General features: G+C 44.4%; 1 protein-coding gene and 1 long non-coding RNA gene across 5 annotated transcripts in view; one reads left to right on the top strand and one right to left on the bottom strand.

Moving 5' to 3' along the window:
- RBFOX1 (RNA binding fox-1 homolog 1) overlaps positions 1–24,201 on the top strand; it is a 2,099,893-nt gene that overhangs the window by 1,741,652 nt on the left and 334,040 nt on the right. The gene's annotated exons all lie outside the window — the stretch shown is intronic.
- Positions 7,660–23,609, bottom strand: LOC141373979 (uncharacterized). The gene is made up of 5 exons (XR_012380457.1): positions 23,415–23,609; positions 20,977–21,107; positions 12,547–12,707; positions 11,972–12,146; positions 7,660–9,552 (listed from the first exon to the last, which is right to left on the bottom strand). It is a non-coding gene; the product is annotated as an uncharacterized lncRNA (long non-coding RNA).

The following is a 24,201-nucleotide window of genomic DNA, read 5'->3' as shown; positions in this document are numbered from 1 at the left end:
TTTCGGGAGAGATCCTATGTCATAATTTGGCAAGGTAACCAATCCTCCTGATTGCCCTGATTCTTCCCACAAAGGGGAGAAGGGCTGACCTGTGGGGGCTCTCGTTAAGCCTGGCAAGGCCCTCATCTCAGGTGGGCTGGCTGGCCTTCCTCCTGTGCTTCTCCCATTTCGGGGAACCTACGGGCGCCGGGGAGGGGGAGGGGCGGTGTTAGGCGCAGGGTTACTTGGGTCGCCTCTGCCTTAAGATTATTTAATCCGACACTTGCTAGTGGAAACTGTAAGCATCTGCTAGCCCGCCGACCCGAGTCCTGCACCATTCGGCAGTTCTGCCTGCCATTTCGCGGCGGTTTCCGCGTGAGAACGTACAAACGCTGCTTTTCTGCCTTTGCCCGAGTGGAGGAAGCCCGAGCTATTAGCGCTCACGCGCCATCTGTTTTCCTTACAGCTGGCCCTTGAGTAATTGTCCGGTAGCTGATGGACTGAGGGTAGACAATCTTTTTTAGGGTTTTCTGATTCATTTAACCAGGCCGTCTGCCCCAAGAGGAAACATAATGCTTGTTTATTCATAGTGGCCGGGTAAAAACAGTGTAGTTTGTCAGGCAAATAATAGTCTTCTGGAAGAGAAAGAAATTGCAGCATTGTAAACAAAATCAGGTTGGTGCGTCGTTGCCTAAGGGGGCTGGGTGATGCGCCGGAGATGTCATCCCGTGAATGAGGCAGAGCTGACAAAGCGTGGGCGTAATTGCCCCTTCTGCAGAGACCTTTTTAATGGACGAGGAGAGGTGTCCCAGTGTGCTGTTTAATTCAATTAAGGAAAGCAAAGAAAGTTCCATTCATCAATAAAGTTTCCTATTTCCGGGAGCTCCCCGTGAGAACTTTGCCTGGCTGAGCCCTGGCCTGTGGCTGTCTGCATGATGCCCCGGCCCCATTGAGAGAGGCTGTGTCAGACAGGGTCAGCTCGCAGGCACAATAGCTCAGGAGGGCCCCCGCCCTGGCCCTTCAACCATGCTGAGTGCAAGCAAGCTGGAGAAATGAGCAGCGGACCTGTAGGCCACCGCTGTGGGGAGAAACTCAGAAACGGTGGGCTAGCAGATGCTTACAGTTTCCACTAGCGAGTGTCGGATTAAATAATCTTAAGGCAGAGGCGACCCAAGTAACCCTGGCCGAACGATCCCCAAACCCAATCCCTGGGCCTGGCATAGGGGTAGGAAAGAACTTCTCTGGGTGGAACTTTCTGGCTCCTGGCAGGGCTTGGGGGGAAAGGGGTTTCACTGCTATTTCTGATCCTCCTGGCATATATTGTGGCCCTGATTCATTGGTCCTGGCTGAGAAAAAGGCAGATGGCTACTTTCTATTGCTTAGGATCCCACTTCTAATTCCTCTCTCGTTAATTGACATTTCTTGTATTTGTTTGGCACCAGACACTTAGAGAACATTTTTGCTGTGCTTTCTCTGATCCGTTAGACTGGAGGCAGCATGATGGCAGAGACTTCTCCATTTCTGTCACTCTACCCGCAATGCCTAGAGTAAGCCTAATACATAGTAGTTGTTCGATGCAAAAATAAAGGGAGGAGTGAATGAATGCATGTGTACGTTTGGACTTGCTAGAACCTTATAAGCAAGGGGAGGCAGTGATTGCCAGTGCTTTCCACAGATATTTATGGCACATTCAGTCCTTTTATTCATTCTTTCATTTGGCCACACAAAACATTTTTGCCAGGCATTGAGAATACTGCAGCAACTCAGCTAGGAAAGTTCCCTGCCACCATGGAGCAGGCGTTCCTCTGGAGGAATAGATGATATAAAAGTTAAGTAAATCAAGAGGGCATTTTCAGACTGTGGAGGGTGCTCTGCAGGAAACAAACAGGGTGATGTGTAAAACATAGGGGGTGGTGTTGGCTGTTGCATTTTTCCGATGCGTGGGCCAGTAGGGGTCTCTGGAAGGAGGTGACGATTCTCCTGAGAGGAGGATAAGAGAGCATTAGGCGGGTGGTGAATTGAAAATGGTGTTCCAGGGATGGGGAAGGGCAGGTGCAGAAGCCTCAGGAGCAAAAGACGGTGTGTGAGCCAAGAGGCGTAAGGAGGCAGTTCGTGGTGCAAGTAGGTCGTGTGCTGGTATGTCAGCCTCTGTGAATAGAGCGCAGGCTTTCTGTTATCCTCTGGGGCCATATTGAAATGAGGTGGGTGGGAAGGAGAAAGGATGGAAATGAATGCCTTCTGAGGAGATGAGAGGAAACCACTCCTGAGTTGTGGGGAAACCCATGGAACATTTGGAAACACCTTTGTGGGTCAGAGGTGGAGAGAGGGTTTTGATGGAACACTGAGAGGCCTGTTGATAAAACGTCATCAAAATGCTTTCAACAGTGGGCTTCTTACACTGAAAATAATAAACCTAGTCCAGGGTTTCTCAGATTCCTGGCATTTAAGCATTCCTTTCCAAATTTTTACCAACCCACTCATCCACAGATCAATAAAGTCATAATATCCACTTACTATTTTTAAAAGTAACTTATATTTTGAACCTAAAAGTAGACCTGGCCAAACTAAAAGCGAAGAAATAGATGAATAAATAAATGACATAGAATCACAGCTGGGATGTTATTTTTTTCCAGTGTCCTTTGAAATATTTATTCATTCACATGTTCATTCACTCATTCAGTGTTCATCGAACTATTAGGTGCCATCTGTGCCTTTAGATTTTCTTAGTAAGCAAAGGCCTCTGTCCTCACGGCGGGGCCGTGAAGTGGCTCAGTCACGGGCCACCTTGTGAACTATCAGTGTAGGACCACACTTGGGGAAACACTGGCTTGGTCCATTGGATTCCCTAGGAATCCCCTGTCACGTCCGGTCTGGAATTGCTCATTCCTCCCCTGACCCACTTGCAAAGAAGCAAGACTCTAGTTATCTGCTTTGTGTCGCCTGCTCCCCTCTGGCAGGGCAACTGTCAGGGTACAAGGTAAAGGGGAATGACCACGTGTTTAACATCGACAGCGTGCAGGGGCCTTTGAGGTGATCCGGTTGAGGAGGGGGTGTGGTGGTCTCTAACTCTTGACCAGGCTCTAGGTGAGAGCAGCCTCAGCCTATTTTGATCCTGGTCGTTATGTTGCCTTTAAACACACACAATCAAAATTAGGAATTGGAGCCAGAGTGAAAAGCGTTCAGGTTGGGTGTGTGTTCCCAGGGATGTAAGGAGCCCCCCCCCCCCGCCCCCGGCCTTTGCAGCTCTGGAACAAAGTACAGGCAGCAGTAGGATTTAAATGCCTCAGATTTCCCAGTACTGATGAGTAAATGCACAAAAGGTTTAGTCTTAATGAGCCTTTTCTTTTTTGACGTTTGATGTTTGCCCAGGATTCACCTCGAGGACTAGATTCCCCTTATCAAAAACAACAGCAGACATCCCTGCTCTTCCCTTCAGTAGCTGGGCTCTCTTGCTCTGCCTGAATCCAGGCATGGGGCGAGTCTGCTCTCGTGCAAGGGTAAGGGCCGAGAGCTGAGCAATCTCTCCCCCCCGCAAGAGGAGTCTTTCATTAACAGCAACCAATATCAGCAGCTATAAACAGAATGAACGGTTAGGTCCATGTTTCCTATTTTTGGACATATCCAATTGTCCATCTCAAGGGTCTTGCAAAATTCAGAGGAGAAACCTTACATCCTGTTACAACCAAGTGGTGTCAGCTCCCCCCAAAGCATAGTTTAAATATTGGCGTCTCTGGAGTGTATATAGGATAGAAGTCATGAGCTGAGGGCTTAATCCCAACTGTGTTATTCAATTAGCTGATCCACGTGGATTGAGCAAAGGGCAAGTTGCTTTACTTGATTTGGGGCTTTAGTTGCTTCTTCAGAAAAACGAGGCTAGGAATAACCATTTCATACTGTTCTTTGTAAGATTAAGGACAATACCAATTTTGAAATATAGCACAGTGCCTGGAAGAAGCCACTGGATGTTTGTTAAAGAAATGAATTAGTGAATGAATGATTGTGTTAAAGAAAAGTAGCATCTGTTTATTGAAGCTGAATATACATTTTTATTTTCCATTTCTCCCCAACCCACATGATCGGTGCACCCATGGCCTACCAAGGGCAATAGACACGCGGAGTCTGGGCGTCTCCCTTGGGCTCTTTGGTCCCTCCTGACTGTTCTGGGTGACTTCTCCCTCCTCCTCCTGTCAACTGTCAGTCCTGCTGGTGGTGCTGGTTGTAATGTGGCTGCACAGCTCAATTAATGCTCTGTGACAGGAGGAGGGAAAATAAAAATTGTCTTGCTCTTGTCACTAGCAAAGTTATTTACTTTCAAAAGCTGGCAGAATCACACTGCAGGGGCTTCATTTATTTCTACGCAGAATGTCATTATTCTGGGATGCAGGGGACTTGGGTGCGCGCTGAAGTTTGTTCCCATAAGCTTGAATATGGCGGCGGACGGCTACAGTCCTTCTGGGTGCTGATGGTACCGGGCTGCTGGGCTCTGGCACCCGGATGAATGCCCCAGGCTCAGGATGGCCCTGTCCCGGTGGCACATGCATTTTCAGACCCTGGATCTTTCCGGTGAGAAGGAGCATATGTCCCACTGCCATCTGATCACTCGTCCCCTTTATTCTGAAGCAAAAGAGGAAGGTGTGGGATTCCTAGTTTTAAATCTGCCTTCCTCTGGGCCACTCCTAGAATTTCTAGAAATGCAAAGGTGCCTCTTGCAAGTGACTTTGCTTTGGATCTGTTGTCTCTACTTAAACCCTCCGGCAGGCTCTTTCATCCCAATAATCTGTATAAAACTGCTTTTTTTTTTTTTTCCTTTCTTTCTCCCCCACCCCCACGCCTCCTTTTCCCCCCTACTCATTTGCGATGAGAAGTTACACTAGGAAGGCTTGAGTGGAGAAATTCTTTCCTTCATGGTGCAATGGCAGAACCTTCCACTGGGGGTCTCCATTTAGAACATGTGACTCAGGATTCTTGAGAACAGTCTTTTTCTTTTCTTTCTTTTTAAGTCTTCTTTTGGTTCCATTCAAAAAGTGAGGCTCCTCTGTAAGCAATAGGAGATGCTGTGTGGAAGCCCATTTTAGGTAACCAGAGAGAATCCAGCCACCCTTCCGATGATGATGATGATAATAAAATAATTAAAATAATGAAATAATAACTTTTATGGAGTGCTATGTGACAAGCGCACTACTAAGCACTTTTACATGGATTACCTCATTTAATCCCCCACAAAAGGCCTCTAGGGAGTCAATGCGAATCATTTTGTTTTTTAGATGCAGATCTGAAGGGGGAAGAGCATTATGTCAGTCTGGCCCTTGAAAGGACACCTATGCAGGTGATCCTGCCCTGGCCCCGCAGGCTTCCTGGGGCCGTGCAGGCCACTGGCTCCGCGCCATCTACACCGGCCTCTGCTCAGCCACCGCTGTGGCCAGACCCGCGCACTTGACAGCGTCCTCCTGGCTCTTTTCTTTTAAAGGCAAAACTTGTCAAAAGGGGAAAGAGTCGGGCAGTCTTTCAACTTTGAAGCTTTTCATGATTTTAGTTTTAAGTCATTAGGAATATTGTTGAATAAATTTCAACATACACGGAGGCTTTCAGACTTGGGAAAGGAAGGTGAGAGGAGAGAGAGCAGGGCTGATGGGAATCTTCGGCTCCGAGAATGATGGAGTGCATTTCTCCGCAGCCAATTCCAATCCCCAAATCCCCGTTGTGCTGAGGAGCTCTCCAACTAACACAGGAAATGCGGTCACTGCCCGGCACCGTATTAATGATTTATACACCCCGCACCACTGCTTTTGTTCACTTGCGGGGCCTGGTCGTGTTAATAAAGGAATTTCTGGGAGCGGGGTCCCAGTTTGCCATGCTGTTTTGCTCAATGCAGTGCAGTCTGCTCCATAAATCAAAAGAATTTAGTGCTTTACAACCTTCCTGAGCTTCAGAGATCATGTGTGCGTGTGCGTGCATGTGTGCATGCTTGCGTGTGTGTGTGTGTGTGTGTGTGTGTGTGTGTGTAAGCAGATTCATCTAGGGACATTTTCACTGCCTATCTATAAAGAATGAATGAAGGAGGGGTGCAATCTATCTTAGGTGCTTCAGGGTTGATTGGTCCGTTTCACAGTGTTATCAGGGCCCTGTTTGTTTCCCATTTGGTGTTTATGCTTTATGGTGTTGTCAGTGAAAATGGGCTGACACCATTTTATTAGCATAAAGAGATGCAAGATCACATTAGAATCCCCCTTCCTTCTGTATCATCAAAAACGACAGACAAGGGAGCCAGGAGGTATCAGAGGCAGGACCACTATTTGCTACAAATCAGGAGGAAATTCAGGTGTTCTTTAAACAATAGGATTTTTGAGGCTTAAAAAAAAAAAAACTTCAGTTATTCACAGAAAAAGAATTCTGCTTTGTTTTGAAAATGAGTGAAGACATTTGTTGTTGGAATTGAAGATTCTGGATCTAGGAAAGTTTCTCCTGTCTAGTAAGCCACAGAAAACTGATTTTAACCTCAGTTTTTTTTTTCCTAGTTAGAAAGAAAAAAATGATATAATCAAATGGTATATTGAATGTTCAATGCCTCTTTAAAGATATCTGCAGAGAAAAGCCCTGGTTTTTTTTTTTTCTTTTTGATTGTGCTTGTGCTCTCCTAATTATATCATGCTTTACATTTTGTGTGTGCTTATATTTTTTTTTCCCCTGTAGAACTAAGAACTGAAAACCTAACAGAAATCTGAGTACAAGTTTGAGGGAAAAAGAATATTTAGAAATTGGAATGATACTTTAAGTATTCTATCCAATAGGATTATTTTTTTTAAAGGTGAAATCATGATTTTAGGAAATGTGCCTGACTTTAAAAAAAAGATATGTGAGGCTTTCAGGAAATAAACATGTCAATTTGGTTGAATTCCTTAAAAAAATGTATGAGTGACCGCTAAGACTTAATGAATAGAGCCCCAACTGACCCACACCCAAACCAGGGCTTGAATTTTATAAATGTGAAAGTTTTGGCTAACTGGTTCTTACTCACATTTATGCTTATGAGAAAATTAAAAACGTTTCTGGATACCGTCTAGGGTCTGAGCAGTAATGAAATTGAGGCGAACACTCAGTTGAAAAGACTAGCTTTTATAAAAGTCCTGCCTTGCTGAAAAGTAGAGGACAGGAGGTACATATTTATATAAGTAAATAAAGAACGTTACAAAATTTTTTCATCACAGGAAATATGAGACAGCATTTTGGACGAAGAAAGCAGGTGTCCAGCAAATGCAGTTTACATTTATATTGTACTGATTTTTGTGTTTGCCTTTGTCCTCTCTTATAGGACTCTGTGAGTGTCTCATTGTCTTTAATTATGTCTACGAGGCACAAGACAACAGTCAACATCTGCTCTATTGTTTACTTGGTTTACATATAGCTTTGATGGGTTATTAAACAATCTATTTTTCAAACTGAAAACAGAGAAACCAGCCGAACCCATATTATGGCATTTTGTAAAGACCCATTATGCAATTAGCACTTGGGATTTGTGCAAAGCTGGTGATTCACCCAAATAAACATCCCTTTATTCTGATAGCTCCTCTTGGCTTTGTGAAAAATATCAATTTCTCAAAAAATAAAATCACATTTCCTCCTTAGTCATGTAGCATGCCAAGGAGATGATGTGTTAATATGAGGGATGGATCCTTCACTTTCTATATCGGAAAAAGAGCAACTCTCCAAAATAATGATGTCTTTAATTCAAGCCAGCAATTACTATATTACATAAGACAACTAGAGGCTTACACATAAGACAGACTTTTGAGAGTTTATTTGATTCTATGGGAGGAGAGAAATGCTATGTTTTTAACCACTTATAGAATGTTCCTCATACTTCATGATCTATTTATGAAAAACGTATGGAGTTGTCTATATAGCAAAGCGTGTGACATCCCTAATGATTAAATCAGACCTCATCCCCTCGCTTAAGTAATTGGTTAATAATTAATTCACTTGCTCATTCATTCAACAAATATTTATTTAGCCTCTGCTCCTGCCTCAGAAATTGAGTTAGTCACTGAGGGTACAGAGACAAGGAAACCAACTGCATTTTCCTTCATGGAGCTTACAGGTTTCTGGGGAAGGCAGGTAATAAGCAGGCAATCCCCATACAAATTTGTATCGCAACTTGTGGTAAGTGCTCTGAAAGAAAAAAAAAAGTGGGATCCACAGAAAATAGTGGGGGTTGCATTCAAGGATGAAGAGGACTGTCTGTGAGGAAGTGACATTAAAGCTGAGATGAGGAAAGTGGGCAGAGGCAGGGGTTGGGTTGTCAGAGAGCAGGTATAGTGAGGCAGAAGGTGTGTATGCCCGCCGTACCACAGCTCAGTGTTCTCAGTGAACTGAGCCAAGGCCAGCGAACCTGGAGCACCATGGGAGAAGGGAAAGAGGCAGAGAGGGGCCAGAAAGAAACCACAGGGGCTTAGAAGCACTGATGGGGGGGAGGTTGGATTTGACTCCAAAAGAAATTAAAAGGGAGGAGAAATAACACTAAGAACTCTAAGCAGAGGACAGGTATGATTGAGCTTAGCCTTTAAAAGCACCAGTGTGGCTGTTCTGTGCAGAAGAGATTAGAGGGTGACAAGGTTGAAAGCAGGGCCCAGGTAGGAGGCCACAGTAATAATTCCGGTATGTGATGACGGTCGCCTGGTCTGGGAGTTGACAGAAGAGACGGACAGGAGTGAAAGTTTTGAAAAACAAGCCTGATATTCTTTGTGACACCCCTTCATTCCCCAGAGCTGGTGTTCAGTCAGAGGAGAACAAATGGAACACACTGGAGGGGACATCTGAGGACTTTGGTGAGGATGGTGACGTCTCAGGAGGGACTGACCTGGGGTGCATGGGGCTTCACCAAAGAGAATTACAGGCCAGTTTCAGCAGATGTCAGGCCAAAGCTCCCGGATGTTACTTGGCCAGAGCTCAGAATCTCAGCAGTTGGTCTTGCACATTGTTTGGTAGCAGAGTTACCACATGCAAAGTCATATCCCAGCTCCGCGGGGTGGTCTCTCACATCCTAGCAACAAACTTCCAATATGGTGGGTGAGGAGCAGGGAGCCAGTTTGACGAAATGCCCGGTGGGCAATACCTCCACCTGCCATCTCCCGAAAAGAGAGCGCAGGAGTTAAATGCATTCTCATACGTGTCAGGCAAAATTGGCTGTGGATCTTAAAAGCATCACAAATCTTATGGACCTCCGACCAGGTGCAGGGACAGATTTCTTCGTTTCTCTGAAGCTTAGTTTCCACATTTGTGAAGTAGAGGTAATAACAGGATCAGTAACATAGGGTTGTTGTGAATATGGCATGAGACAGTCTGCAGAGCACTCCACAAAGCGCCCAGCAAACAGAATGCTCAATCAATACTTTTATACTGGTAGTGGTGGTGAAGGTCCTGGCGGAGGTGGAGAAGGAGGCATGCTGGCCGTGGTGAGGATGACGTCTGTGCATGGCAGGGATGTTGATTAGAATGCAGCGCGGTCCGAATCTGCCACTTGCCATCTGTGAGCCCAATGGCAAGGTACTTAACCTGTCTCTATTTCAGTTTTCTCATCTGTAAAATGGGGATGATGATATTCAGTGTTGGTCATTATGATGACTAAGTAAGCTGACATTTGTAAAAAAAGAAAAAGAAAGAAAGAAAGAAAGAAAGAAAGAAAGAAAGAAAGAAAATGGTACAGCATTTGTTCTGATAAACAAACTCTCCCAGGAGAAGAATGTTTATTAAATAACAAACTGGCACAGAGTACAGGCTTTAAAAAAAAAAAAAAAAAAAAAGAGGTGCCTAGTGGCTTCTGGTCTAGCTTCTTTATTCTTGATTTTGCTTTTCACAGTGAGCAGGAAGGCTGTCTTCCCCTTTCCTCCACTGCCAGACCCACCCCCTTCTCTCCATGTGTCCGGAGTATAACAGGTGTGTGGTAAGCTGGAGCTCTGGCAGAGTGCAACATGAAAAAGACTCCCAGTAATTATAAAAATAACAACAAGGGCTGCTTAGCGAGGTAGGCAGATGAGCACACCACTAGCCAGAATGATAAATAGCGCCTGCAAATGTTAGGTCCCAGTGGGAGTGTGGGAACATATGGGGATAAACCACACCAAGAGTTGGGCATCATTGGTAAGTTTAGGCGGGTAAGGAAGGCCACTCCAGCGCCAAGTTGTTGTGTTTCTTTTTCTTCCTTTTTTATCCTAATTTTAAATCCCTCAGTTCTCTTTTGTCCCTTTGTTCTATTTTGGCCCTAAAAAGAGCATTCATCTTTGAGGCCAGCCTGGGAGTCTTGAAGGAAGTGAGGTCTGGGTGGTAATCCTAAAACAAACAGCCACCCTGGAGTGGGTGAATTTCCACATTGCACTCTATCCAGTATTCTTGGGGGAGATGCAAACGAACACAGTAAATACTTTATGGAATGCTGACTTGTTGAGGTCAGATCTGTCATAGGTGGGGGTGCAGAAAAGCCAGTATCTAAAAACCAACCAGTCTGGTAAGTTTAGAAGCATTTGTAGAAAGGGGAAACAGATTTCTCCACCAAACATTATTTGAAAAGAAGAGATGTGGACTGTGTGGTCGGTTGATTTCAGGTTGACGTTTCTTATTTCTGGGTCTGAATATAGTTTGGAGATTGTGCAGTGTGTGTTGGAATGGCTCCACAGCAGTGGGATTTCTCTGGAAAGATATTTTGGAATTCTGGTTAACGGCCCATGCAGTTTTTCCTAGGACTCACTTAGTGGAGGTTTCAGCATGGACCCAATGTGTGTGATGCGGGCACCTGAGTATTGGTGCCCGCTCCTCTGTAGATTTCCAGGATTCATTAGTTAGCAAGTAATCAACCTCCTTGGTCATGCAAAGCGTGCAGAGGAAAGAAAATAGGATTTGGAAGCAGGCAGGCATGGCTTTAGCTGTGGCCCTCTCACCCAACTAGCCAGGAATGATGTAAACTCTCTTTGTCACGCTTCCTCATCTCTAGAATGGGGCCGTTATGAGTACCAATATCAGAGAATTGTTACAAGATTAAAAGAGTTAGTCTGTGAGGTGCTTACGATAGCATTTGGCATTCAAAAAGGTCCATAAAAGTGTTTGTTTAAAAAAATAAGCAAAATATATCTTATTCATGTGTGTGTCTACTATTCTTACTGTCACTATTGAATTAGTCCAGAATCTATTAGTTGCAAGGGATAGAAACCCAACTCAAACTAGCTTAAGCGAATATGGGGATTTATTGATTAATGAAACTGGAATGTTTGGGGTCAACCAGCAAGCAAGAAGTGAGCAGTCACTTAAATGCCTGGCATTCATGTAAACAGATGTTCGTGCTAAAATACAACCACCGTGAGTGAAGCTCATAAAAATGGACCCAAGCCCAAGGAATATTTTTAGCACATTGCTGCGTGATTTAGAGTACTCTCCCCAACAACCTTGTAAGGAAAGTTTTATTACCTCTAAATTTGTGAGTGAATTGAGATTCAGAGAGGTTAAGTAATTTGCCTAGGGCAATAGAGCCAGGAATTTTCAGATCCAGAATTTGAACCTAAGTTTGGTGTGGCCCCAGTATCTGAGTTCTTAGCCAGTAGGATACATTGCTATTATAATTTAAAAAAAAAAAAGCTTGTTTTTTGTTAGTCAGTTTCACATTGACTAATATATGTATACTCTGGAGCCAGATTCACCACTCACAAGCTGTGTGATCTTGAGCAAGTGACTTAACCTCCCTGTGCCTCAGCTTCCCTATCAGTAACACGGGGACAATAACAGGACTTTCCTTATAAGACTGCTATGAAGATTAAATGAGTTAATACATAAAGTGGTGAGAAAGTATCTAGCAAATAGTAAGTGGTATATATGGTTTGTTGAAAAATATTTAAAGATAGATTGTAATATCTATCAGGGAGGAAATGAGGTCACTTAGGGTGGTTCCCCTTTTGATGTCCCCAGAGTGTCCCAGAAGGGCACTGCTAATCCGGGAAGTTGAGAAGCCCACCTGTCAGAGGCTCTCTGTTGCCACCAGCTGCCTGGCCATGACATCGTGAAGAAACCATTTGCAGTGGTCAGCCCCTTGGCTCATCCTCACAGATGCTCAGCTGCACGGCTTGGCACAGCTTGGCTCTGGGTCCCTCCTATCTCTGTCTTGTCTCTAAGAGCAGATTGCAGAGTCTCTGAAAATGCAAGCACGTATTTCCTACCTACATTCTCCCCCAGCGCTGGTTTGGTGGGAGCCCTACTATGCCTTCCACCCGCTCATTGGGTTGATAGCATTTGTTTCCTGGCCTGGAGCTGGAGGGGAAAGCTTCATCAGAGAGAAGCCAGACCCCAGCTTGGGAGTACTGCTCATTACTGGATGGGAGAGCTAAGGTGTGCGTTTGGATTCTATACTGTCTGACTTGGTTTTACATTATGGAATGCCTTAGCACTTTCCCAAGTTGTTTGACCTTCTTGCCTTTCTGAAAACCTCATCCCTGTCAAGTTGTGGTGAGAGTCCTCCGAGTAGCAGGTAGACATCCTCAAAGTCACGGTGCTGGTAAGCAGGTCAACGTGATTCCCCGTGAGAACAGTCACCTGAACTGTCACCAGGAGCCCGACTTAAGGGATGCTGACTCCATCCACGCCTTTCCTTTAGCAAAAGCACAGCACATATTGGCCATATATGTAAAAATCTGATAGAGATCCAGAGGCTCCTCGAGGGACCCCAGTTGAATTTCAGAGGGGCCATCAATCTCCTGTAATGATATGGAAAATTTTGTGAATTATGTGCAGTTTTCTGGAATGAAGGCAAAATTCTCATAGTGGTCCATGCATCAAAAATATGAGTTAAGAAACACCACTTCTCCCCGGAAGAGGCTAATATTAGTATGGGAAAGAGCCCAGGCTAAGACAGCCCTGGAGGTTGAGATGGTGCTTCGGGCATCACAAAGGAAGGTCACAGGATAATCTCTTCAGCACCCCTTCTCCTGGATCACCCTTTTCTCCTTCCCCACCCATGCTCTCGCTTTTTGCTGGTGTTTCCATGTGACCAGCCCACTTCCGTGGGCCTTGAACCTCCTCTGCTTTGGGGAGGGGGTGGAGTTCCCCACTCCCTGAAGTCTTGGAGGAGGGGGAGACTAGTCTTGCCCCAAGCCTCGTGGTGTCATCCAGCTCTCTGTATTGGCTTTGTTTGTGTTTTCCTTTGCCTCCAGTGGCTATTGGAGAGGTTGAGATCGAGTGAGGTGTTGAGGGTAAAGGAGATAAGGAGGCCACTCAGCTTGAGTTTCATCCTGGCCAGCATTTCTTAGAATATTTACATGGGGTCACATGCCAGAAAAGGGCTTCACCAAGTAATTAGCACCCAGGGCTCTGCAGCCCCTGTTCAAGGTGCAGCTCCCCGTTTACCAGCTCTATTTCCTTTGTCATTCACTTCACCTCTCAGTGCCTAAGTTTTCTTGTCTCTAATGTAAGAAGTCTAACAGGATCTATTTCACAGGGCTGTAAAGAGGGTAAACAGAGGGAACGCATATGATGACATTGGTGCAGTGCCTGGCACAAAGTAAGCATTGAATATTTGTTCAAATGGTAGAACTGTGATGATGATGATGATGATGAAGAAGATGAAGAAGTAGGAGGGGAAAAAGGAGAAGGAGTAAAGAACTTTGCACATGATTGACACACAGTTAATTTTTAGTAGCCAGATATCACATAGCAAATGGATGGATGGGTGGATGGATGGATGGATGGATGGGTGTATGATGGATGGATGGACAGATGGTCAGTTGGTCATCAAATAAGTTTGGGACTATCTGGATCAAACAAGGTCAAACAGGTTTCTATTCTTTTTTCCTTGTAGGACATCTCAGGTGCTTTACTGTGCTAATAGGCATCACAAATCCACAAGAGGGAGAGACAACAACCTGAATTTCTCCTACTTCTTTGGTCATGGGATTCTTTTTACAATGAAGCATCTCATGAAACTTCTATTATGCAGAGCACACGGGGAGATGCAAGCCCAGGTGCTTAGTCACCCAAAGAGAGAAGGATGCACCTTGAACTCAGGTGTTTCAGCCAGTTCACAGGGAGTAGAGTATGTGCATGGGGTGTGTGCAGAAAGGCCCAGTAATGAGTTCTGGAGATTGTGCTCTTTGGAGTGTCTCTGTGCCCAGCTCCTGCAGGGACCTGCAGCACAGTTGCAGAAGATATAGGGAGGACACAAAGCAAACTCCAGGGGAACAGCTGATAATCATCCCCCACTCTGAGCATCCCCAGGGAGCATTTGTTTGCCTCAAGCAAGGTCAACAGATTCTCAAACCCAGTTGCCATTCATCCCAAGACAGGTCAGGGGTCGGTTCCTGAAGCATTGTTGATCTCAGCAGAGATGATGTGTGGGGTTGATATTCTTAGATTTGCTCATTCAGCCAGTCAGTCTGGCTTTCAGAGGAGAATCAGGTCAAGAAGCACTTAATGAACCAAGAGGAGCACGGTACTGCCTCTACCACTGGGGGTTCGAGTTTCTAATGATAATCAGCAGCCTCCTCACTTATAAGACCTACTGGAATTTTCTTTGTGCATCTGCATAACCATTTTTGGAGGTAATAGGGTGACCCAGTGTCCCAGATTCAAAGGCACTATCTTCATCATCCCCATAAACCCTCACTTGAAATTGAAATTCTCATGTTTTGGTTTCAACACTATATCTTCTACGTACAGAAGCCACACAGACATCCTTGTTGGCCTCTGTGTCTTAATTTTTGGTTAGAATCATGGAAGAAGGAGATAAGCTCTTACACAAGAAGGCACATTGCAGGTTACTTTTTTGAGCAGTATTTTATTTAACTATTCGAGGTTGAAGGGAGAAAGGATTTTGGTACTCCTGGTTTGGGGGAGGTCTGATTTGAGCTGGTTTGATCCTCCAGACCAGCTGTTGCTAATGCTGTTACCACTGCAACAGCTATGAGCACCCATTAAATGAGTGTCTGCTATGAGCCAGTCCCTCAGCTAAACATGTCTGCATGTTATTCTATTTCAAATCTCCAGACCACCTATGAATGATGGTTATTAATGATGTTCTTATTTTACAGATAATGAATCTGGGGCCCAGAGAGATTAGGTGATTTACACAAGAAGACACAGGTAGCAGTTGGTAGAAACTAGGCTTTTCATATGGGCAGTATGGCTCAGTGTGAGCTCTTAACTACTATGACGTGGTGATTTTGCAAGAGGGAAGCCAGTGGTGGCAAGAAGTGTCAGACAGTGAGGGAATAGTAGTGTCTTGGTGAAATGTAATGCTTAGGAGGCACTTGTCATTCTTGTAAGAACTTTCCATGCATCAATTCATTTATACATATTAACCCAAACCAGTCCATAAGAGGGGTTGGGGATATAGCTTCTCTTCCCAGGATGTCACTTTCCCAGTAGAGGATACAGATGAAGTGGCTATAACTTGAGGAGCATCTGGTCGATGGCTTAGTACATCCTACCCACAGTCTATGGAAGCTTTTCCTGTGGAAGATCTTGCCTCCCTGGTAATCAGCTCGATGGTTTCAGTGTCCCCTCTGGGGGGAACTCATCTGTCTGTCCCCAGTGTCAGGACCATAAACATTATGTAGCATCTCATGGAATTTACCTTTGAGGTCCATGCGAGGTAAAAAGTCCATCCATGCTGTTCTCACCTGCACTGGATGGGGTTTGAATACATGCCTGGTGGTGAGTGGAGTTTATCAACGTGGGTTCAAGTTGTTACCCTAGAGTGGGCACTCTTGATGATCTAGCAGATATGAGGGGCATGTGGAAGGGAAAACTGGCTCTTGGTAACTGACAAAGCACACATTTTGCAGTTTAAACTCAGACAAATGACATAACCTCTCTGAACCTCCATCTGGCCCTGTGGACACCACAGGTGATTCTCAAGTGCTTACTGAGCATCTGCTCTAGGCCCAGTCCTATGAGAAAGACAGGAAAACAAAATGATCGAGGATGAGGTAGAAAAGATAAAATGGATCTTACCTGGATGTGGTCACCAGCCAGGTCTCTACCGTCCTGGGACAAATCACTGCTGGTCTTTTGGGGGCTTAGACGGGTAGGTTGTGAGTGCTGGAGAAGGTGGGGAGGCTGCCTGAGGAGCCCGCGCTTGGCTGCATGTGAAGGAGGGGGTGTCCTCAACAAGCAGCCATGTGAGGGGACAGAAAGAAGGCTCCAAAGGAGACATCAGTGTGGGTACTGGTGGGGCACAGAGAAGGCAAACTTGACATAGCACAGAGATGATTAGGAAACAATTTCACACAGGTACACTAAAGATCTTCTGAGGAAAAAAAATAAAAAATAAAAACACACCAAACCTTTGTGAACACCTTCCAAGTGCCAGGAACACACATGCACAACCAGTCATTTCTTGGCAGCAGCCTGCCTGTGAGGAGCTACAGATGTTGGGTCACTTCACCTCCAAGGAGACTAGGGCTCAGGACTGAGGATCTTACCCTAGGTCAGATCCAACATCCCAACCCCCAGCCTCTCCAACTTCGAGACTCAGGCTTTTGCTACTATGCCAGGATACCCCAGGGCCACTTGAGACAAATTTAGAGACACGGGTAGCCCTCAGTTGTCTGGAGACCCCTGCGCCCCTCTGTTTGACTCACATGTTCCCAAAGCAGCCATTCAGCCAGTCATTCTCCCAGGAAGCATTCTGGGAGACTTTGTTTGTCTAGTCACCACTTCAGAGTCATTGATTGAACAAGAAGGATGGGCAGGCTTCTTCATCTGAGCCAGTCGACCTTCCAGAGGAGTAGTCACACTTCACAGAATTCTTGTACCTTGCTAAGGTGATGCTAGAACATAGGTGATGGTGTAGCTCATTCTGCCTGCTGTCATGGGGAAGGCTTTGCAGAAGACGTAACATTTGATTAGGCCAGCAAGTTTGAATTGGAAGGAAGGAGAGAAGGATGGAAGAACGAATAGTTCTGCATAGCAGGCCAGCTTGTACAGAGGCTTGGATCTATAAAAGTGTATGACAAAGGCAACTTGCCAGACTGATTTGCAGGGGGAAAAAAGTGATTCGTAGAAGGAAGGGCAGTATTAGAGGATGAATCTGGAAAACTAGAGGTGAGGACTATCATGAAGGGCCTTGAATACTGTAAGAAACTGTCTCTTCCCCAACTTGGCCTGGAAATGGTATGGGATGAGTAGTTCAATATTCAGCATAGATCCGTATGGTCAGATAAACACTGTCAATATCCAAAAGATAGGGAATGCAATTAATATTGTCAGAGACACACTCTGTTTTATGGTTTTTATTTTGTTCTGTTTCACTGGTCGACGAGTGGCAACTGACATTTGGCTTCTTTTCAGGAAGCAGGTGAAGAATACTGGAGATAGTCTCACAGAGTCTGATTCTCCTGAGCTATGGAGGAGGCAGATCCTTCCCAGACTTCAGGGATTGTCGGTACCAGGAAATGTAGCCCAAAGTTTCTAGATCTTGCAGGCTTTCAAGAGATACTGTATATCTAAATTTTACATGAGACACTTCCATTTAAAAATGTCACCTCTCTTTTACACAATGCGTCCAAACCATCATCGTCGTCATCATCAACATTCTTCTCCCCTCTCCTTCATCCTCCTCCTCAGACTGGATTTGGTCCATGAGGCTACAGTTGGCTCTGTTGACCAACAGAATCCATATGGCAGCAATTGGTCTTCTCTAAGTGCTGTCCTCTCCCAACCTCCAGCCAACACTTGTGTTACTTTTCTCTTTCCTTCTCCTACATGAGTGTTTAAACTTTGGGTGGCTGCCACTCACAAAGGCTGGTGGCAATCAGCATAATCCTCATGTTTGCTCTCGGATGTGGGAAGGAGATGCGGTGTCTGACCTCAACAGAGGAACCGCTCTAATCTAAGGAAGGGGGAAGAGAAGGCAGTCTCCAAGAACGGAGCGTCATCATGGAAGGTGGGGAAAGAAGATGGAAGGTGGGGTTTATTGTTTATTTGTTTTCTATTTGTTTTTTTTATTTTTCCAGAAAGGGGGGTAAGATTGAACTGTCAAAGCCTGGCTAAGATAAAAAAGTCTCCTGATGGAAATCCCTGACATAGGGAAGAGTGACAGAACTAGCACCAAGGAAGTGACAGGAAAATCAAGAAGTACGTAAAGAAGCCGAGGGCAACCAAAAAGGAGGATGTATTTGCTATTGTATTAAAGTTTGACTTTCAGAGCTTTAATTAAAATACATGCTCTCAATTAGGGGTCAACAAACCATGGTTTGTGAGCCAAACCTAGCCCATTACCCATTTTTACGACCCTCAAACTTAGAATGATTTTTATACTTTTTCAAGAAGGGAAAAAAATCAAAGGAAGATCTCATGACAGGCGAAAATTATAGGAAATTCAAATTTCAGTGTTTGTTTCTGTACTGTAACTGCTTTCATGTGTCATTTGTGGCTTTGAGTGGCTACAGCAGAGAGCTAAGGTCCTCAGCACCTGAGCTATTTATCATCTGCCCATTTATAGAATCAAGTTTGCTCTCCTGTCCGGGACGACCATAGCAAATATTGGTGCATGGCCCTTCACTTGATTTCTGTGTTTCTGAGGCCTACCTGTGTCTCCTCACCACTGTTTCCTCTGTTCTCTACTTTATTCTTTTATTCTACATTTTCGAAGTTCCTGCACAAAAGCCCATGAGTTTAATACCACACTCTAGACGTTGGATAGCCATCATTTATCATGAGTCGTGCGCACTATCCAATGGTGAGGAGGAATGAGCAGAAGGCAGTGTCTGCCTTTTAGCAGAGGAAGCGGATTTAAGAAGAAAGAATTATTATCTAGTAATACTAGGTGCTTCCTATTTGGAAAAACGGAACCTGTGCTTGGAACAAGAGGTTCTGTTTAATGGTTGTCATTAAATTTTATGTTTTATTATTTCATGATGTTTTTGAGGTGGGTTTGGAACAAGGATATATTCAATTTGTACAGTTCCAAAAATATAACTACTGTGGATGATACATGACAGTAATATATGAATATACAATCAGAGTCAGAGACAATGTGAATAGCAGTAGTTAGGACTGGAGGTGGTGAGGACAGGGAGACAAGAACACAAATATGCAGGCAGTAGAGGCCAACACAATGGACAGAGTTGAACTTCTTATTTGGCTTTGAGCTTCCTGGCAGTCAAAATGAAAAGGGTCACAAAACACTTAGCCCTTATCTTAAGAGAAAGGAGGAAATGGATACTCATAACTCAGGATCAGCAAAAACTTCTGTAACATGGAGTTCTTTAAAGGAAAAAAGAAAATGCCCTCGGCAAAGGGTAGAGTTGTGTATCTATATGCCCCGTATATTATGGGTTTCTGATTTCTCTCTGAACTCATCAGGTTCTTTAGCCAAAACAATATATATAGTAATGAATACGATGATCCTTCATATTTATGTAACTCTGCAGTTTCCACAACACTCCCAGAATTTTGCTCTTTGGAGCAGTCTTGGTGATGAGTAAGTGGATATTGTTACCTCTGTTGTAGTTTAGGAAACTAAGCATCTCAACGTGTAAGCTCCTGGCCTTAGCGATCAGATTATTTCCTGCCTCCTCCTCCAATGGTCTTTCCATTTTATAACACTGAAGAGACATAATCCAATCTGACCCAGCCCTTACCAAAGTAATGAATAGCTCTCCCATCCCAGGAAGCTGTCTCATGGAGATGCCTCTGTCCTCCCTGGTAACTTCTCAGAAGCGCGGTGTTGAAAGTCATAGTCAAAAGCTAAAGTTAGAAACAGTATCAGGCTGTTAAGTAAGAGGGGTCAACTTGCAGCTGTTACTGGAGCTTTCTGAATTGTAACAGTGTGGCTACTTTGATACACAAGAATCAATTACAGAGAAACCTTGTCAAGATGGCCAAAATTCAGCCTTAAATAATTGAATTCTCTGCCAAACGCTGTCCACTGTCGTTATCTAGAAATGTAATTATGCAGCTAAATCAAGCAACTAAAATTAGTGTAGTGTAAAAACACCTTGGCTATCTAAAAGTGGAGGGATTGACATTTGGATTTAGAAAAAGCCAATAGTTGAATATGTTTTGTGGTGTCTGAAGCTCTCAGAGTTTCTACAAAATCTATATCCTGTGTCCTGCTTAGAGTTAGAGGTGGAATGTGGCAAGCGGATGTTCGGTTTGAAGGTGATTTCCAATGATCCCTGGACTTTCAGCATTAGCTGAGCGGACTTGCTTTGTCTGTTTCACATCCTTGCTCTCAAAATTGGGGAGCTCCTCCACCGGCCCACATGCCTTCCGGCGATGAGTGACGATTTGAATGTATCTGCACCTTTGATCTGAAGCCAGAGTTGTGTCCATACTGACTGCCAGGAAAACAGGAAACACGAGATACGAATAGCTGATGGCCTATAGTATTGTACACAGGATCTGATGGCGGGGACTTTGTCACACAACCCTATGAGGTAGGGTCTGTTATTACTCAGTTTTCCAGATGAGGAAACCAAGGCTCAGAGACTCTGACTGTGAGCAAACAATTCAACCAGTGTGAGCCCCCTTTCCTGTGTGCGTTGCCTGGAACTGACAATAAGTAGTTCAGGGAGTCGTGAGAATAAATGACATGACCCATGTAAAGGACTTAGTTCACTCTCTGTGCATAGCACTCTGCAAATGTTAGCTGGCATGATTATTGTATTATTTGCACAGATTGCCCCTTTAAAATTAAAACCAGAGAGAAAGAGAGAGAGAGAGAAGCACAAACTATCACCTTAGCTTCTTTTGATCAGTACCGCAGGCTGCCCACATTAACCTACTTGAGTTTTAAGTGGCAACTGATAATCGTATCAATTTACATTCTCAGTTTTTCTCGCTAAAAATCCCATGCAGACTCTGTCCCTTGCCTTTTGCCCCAATTCATTAGGAAGAGCCCAAATCCCATAGCCTGACTACCTCTCTCTCTGTCATTTGGTCTCTCTCTCACTCTCTCTGAGAACTAAATTAATGAAGAGTATTTGGTTAGTCATGTTAGGCAAGCCGTTCCCAAAATAGCACCTTCCATTTTGGTAGCTTCAACTCTGCAGCTGCTGTGTCTCTTCGTCGTCTGGGAAGAAAACTTTCACATTAAGAGTTGCTGATGCGGATTTTCTTTCTTTCCCCTCTCCGCGTTGATGAGTGCTTGGCTCCTGACAGAAGCGATTTGGCTCTCAGCTTTGTAGTTCGGAAGAAGTTGGGTCTATAGATTTTCCCCTAACTCTCCATTGATGTGTTGAGCTTCAGAGGGAATAATACCTTCACTTAAAGCATGTTGCCTTCTCAAGGAGTCCTCCTGCATCCCTATGGCGTGCCTATGATTGTTCCAGCAGCCCCCTACTTTCCCGGACTGATCCAGGTAATTCAAGGCCACTGCCAGCAAGCAACTTAACTCCAGAGTGCTCAGAGTAATAATTGGAATTTTTATGGTTGAGAAAGCAAACACTTTTAATACAGGAAAAAGCCCTCGTGTAGTCAGTGGGAAGACAGTAGGAAATCAAAAAGATGGATCACCCTAATCTGGCTATTGACATCTCTCATGGCTGAATAAATGGTGTAGTTGAGCTATATTTGCTTGTATTGATCTGGGTGCTGTTTAACATTCATGCCTTTGCTTCAGGAGGTTGACCACGGGGCAAAGGATTTGCTCTCCTTCCCAGCTTTCTGAGGGACTCAGTCTCCCAGAGCAGATCATGAGGCAAAGTAACTTATCATGAGGTGACTCGGTTAAGAGCTTTAACCCAGAAAATAGAAGGATCATGAAATATGCATTAATTCATATGTTTGCCTTCATGTGGATTGTCTGTTTTCATCGGAGGCCCCCCCACCCCAACCTGGGTTGAGGGGTGGCATCGAGGCAAAAAGGAACACTCTGTTGATGGTTAATTTATGAAGTTCAGAGATTATTCTAGGAATCCCTTACCAGCGGTTTACACCTTAATGATGGCAAGAAAGTGGAGGATTGAAATGTGCGTTGGTTTTACTTTAACGCTATTAATTCTGTGCAGGGAGAATCATCTACCAATACGATGCTTGGGACTTTTTTTTTTTCCCTTACCATAAGTTTGTCTTTTTAAACAAGCGTTGGCTTCTGGGTGTGTGTCTGAAGTTTGTGGAAAGCTAACACTGAGTCAGTGACAGAGCCTGAACATCATGGGAAACCCAGATGGTTAAGTGGTTGTTGTTTGTTATTTGTTTGAGAACAGCCATCCCTTTGTAATAAATCTGTTACAATCGTGTTTCTACAGGAAAGGAAAGCTAAATGTCTTTTGTGTTCACTGTGCCCCTTCACCTTTATTCTTGCCCCCCCCCCCACTATATTTTAAAATTCTGCCATACCCTAGCTTGTTAATTGAAATTTCTGGGGGAGGGTTCTGGTCAAACACATTTTTTCCCCTTTTCCACATGGCGCTTGTGAACTGTAAGAACTTTGGTGATTTGAGACATGCAGGGGCGATTCTATATACTAACAAAACATTCTGTCATCCTAGATTTATGGCCATTGCTCAGTTTGGAAACTCCTATATGGTGTGTGAGAAGTAAGTGGACCGTCTGAAGAATGGTCCTTCACAACATGGAAATTGTTCCATCTTTTCTGGCATAAGCAGGCCCATGGGGTGCGCATGGAGTCTGAAGCAGGACTCCATGGCAAACTGGAACGCCTTTTGCTTCTATTGGAAACTTGGGGTGAAGGTCGACTGTTGGAGTTTTGTCAGACCCTCTGTCGCCCTGTCCGATAAATAATTACAAGCAAATCATGCCCTTCACTCTATGCTGATTGATGCTGAAATTGCTTTTGAAAGTTCTCATAAGTTCCTGTTATAGATTAAGTGCCGGTGTAGGAAAAATAGTGGCACCCACTGAAATGGGTGAATGTAATCAGGCTTAATGGACTTGAGAGCTTGTTGGGAATTAAATAACTATCGATTTGCTGGAATGTTGCTGTCATTACGAAATGCCACTCTGGACGTATTACCCCAGTGATAGATGAGGAGACGCACAGGGCAACTGAGAAATTGGGGAGGCCCTATTTCTTCCTCCTTTGAAGAGTGTTTGAGAAACATATCCAGTTATTTTTGGAAGGAACAAGTGATTTTACTTGCAAATCTCAGCCCTATCATACTTTGTTTTCCCAAGTGACACTTCTGGTAACTGGTTACCCATAAGTCAGGAGAGTAGTGCAGCGAGGAGCCTCTAGACCAGCTGCTGTGACATATTCATCTTCTTCCTCTCCCACTGCCCCGGAACACACTGAAACGCTATGGCTAGAGAGAGACTAGCTTCATTTCTGGTTTGCTGAGAGAGCCTGTGTTATTTACCCATTGGCATCAAGAAACTCAAATCACCCCACTGCAGTAACATTTGCAAGGGGAGGAAACGCAGCTCCAAGAGAGAAAAACTGTAACACACGCGTGCGCGCGCGCACACACACACACACACACACACACACGCTGACTCACCTTCCAGCTGAGGCTTCTGACACCAGCTGTCCTGTATCCCAGCAGGTTGTATCGGCTTGCTTACCAATTCCTTGACCTTGTATTTTCTTTACCAACTCTTCAAGAGTTGCCGGAGCTTTTCTGTAGGGGTGTAAGGTGCCACCCACACCTTAATAATGTCATCAGCAAGGCATTAAAGTGATCCAAAATAGTGTGTGTACTCCATCATCGGTAGTAAGTTCCCTGTGACTGGAGATATGCAAACAGAGCTGTAGTGGCCACTTGACAGGGCTGTTGGATCAGAGTTTGAGATTCCTCCCAAGGTCTTTCCAACCTCAAGAGCCAACAATTCTGTGGCAGAAGAACTTCCGTTTCATAATTCTTTCAAGTGCCGCTTTTTTATTCATACTAGCATTGCCCTGTTTTAGTCCGCTCGGTTGAAGAAAAAATAAATAATTGACCAGGCATCATAACAGGCTTTAAGGAAGCATCATGTTGTCTGGCAAAAAACAGAGAGTGGAGTTGTTTTCTACTAATTCCAGGGCTGTTACTCACCAGGGCCTTTTGTTTCCAGAAGTTACCACTGATCCCCACCCGCCATCCCTTAGGAAAGCCAGAATGACTACCATATTGGATCTCCTGAACCCATCATTTTATGTCTAAACTTGTTGAATATATAGCAAGGTGGATAGTTTCTCCTAGACATGTAAAGAATTCCAGAATGGCCATGCAGAGTTGAGCTGAACAGTTTGGATAGTTTCATGGGTAGTGAGAAACAGAAGAGAAGAAGAAAAGAGTAATATTACCA

Source organism: Callorhinus ursinus, unplaced genomic scaffold, assembly GCF_003265705.2.
Source record: "Callorhinus ursinus isolate GAN/ISIS: 27379988/994484 unplaced genomic scaffold, GSC_fseal_2.0 scaffold13, whole genome shotgun sequence".
Classification (NCBI taxonomy): Eukaryota; Metazoa; Chordata; class Mammalia; order Carnivora; family Otariidae; genus Callorhinus; species Callorhinus ursinus.
Note: the sequence above shows the minus strand (reverse complement) of the source record. Positions and strands in the feature narration are given on the sequence as shown.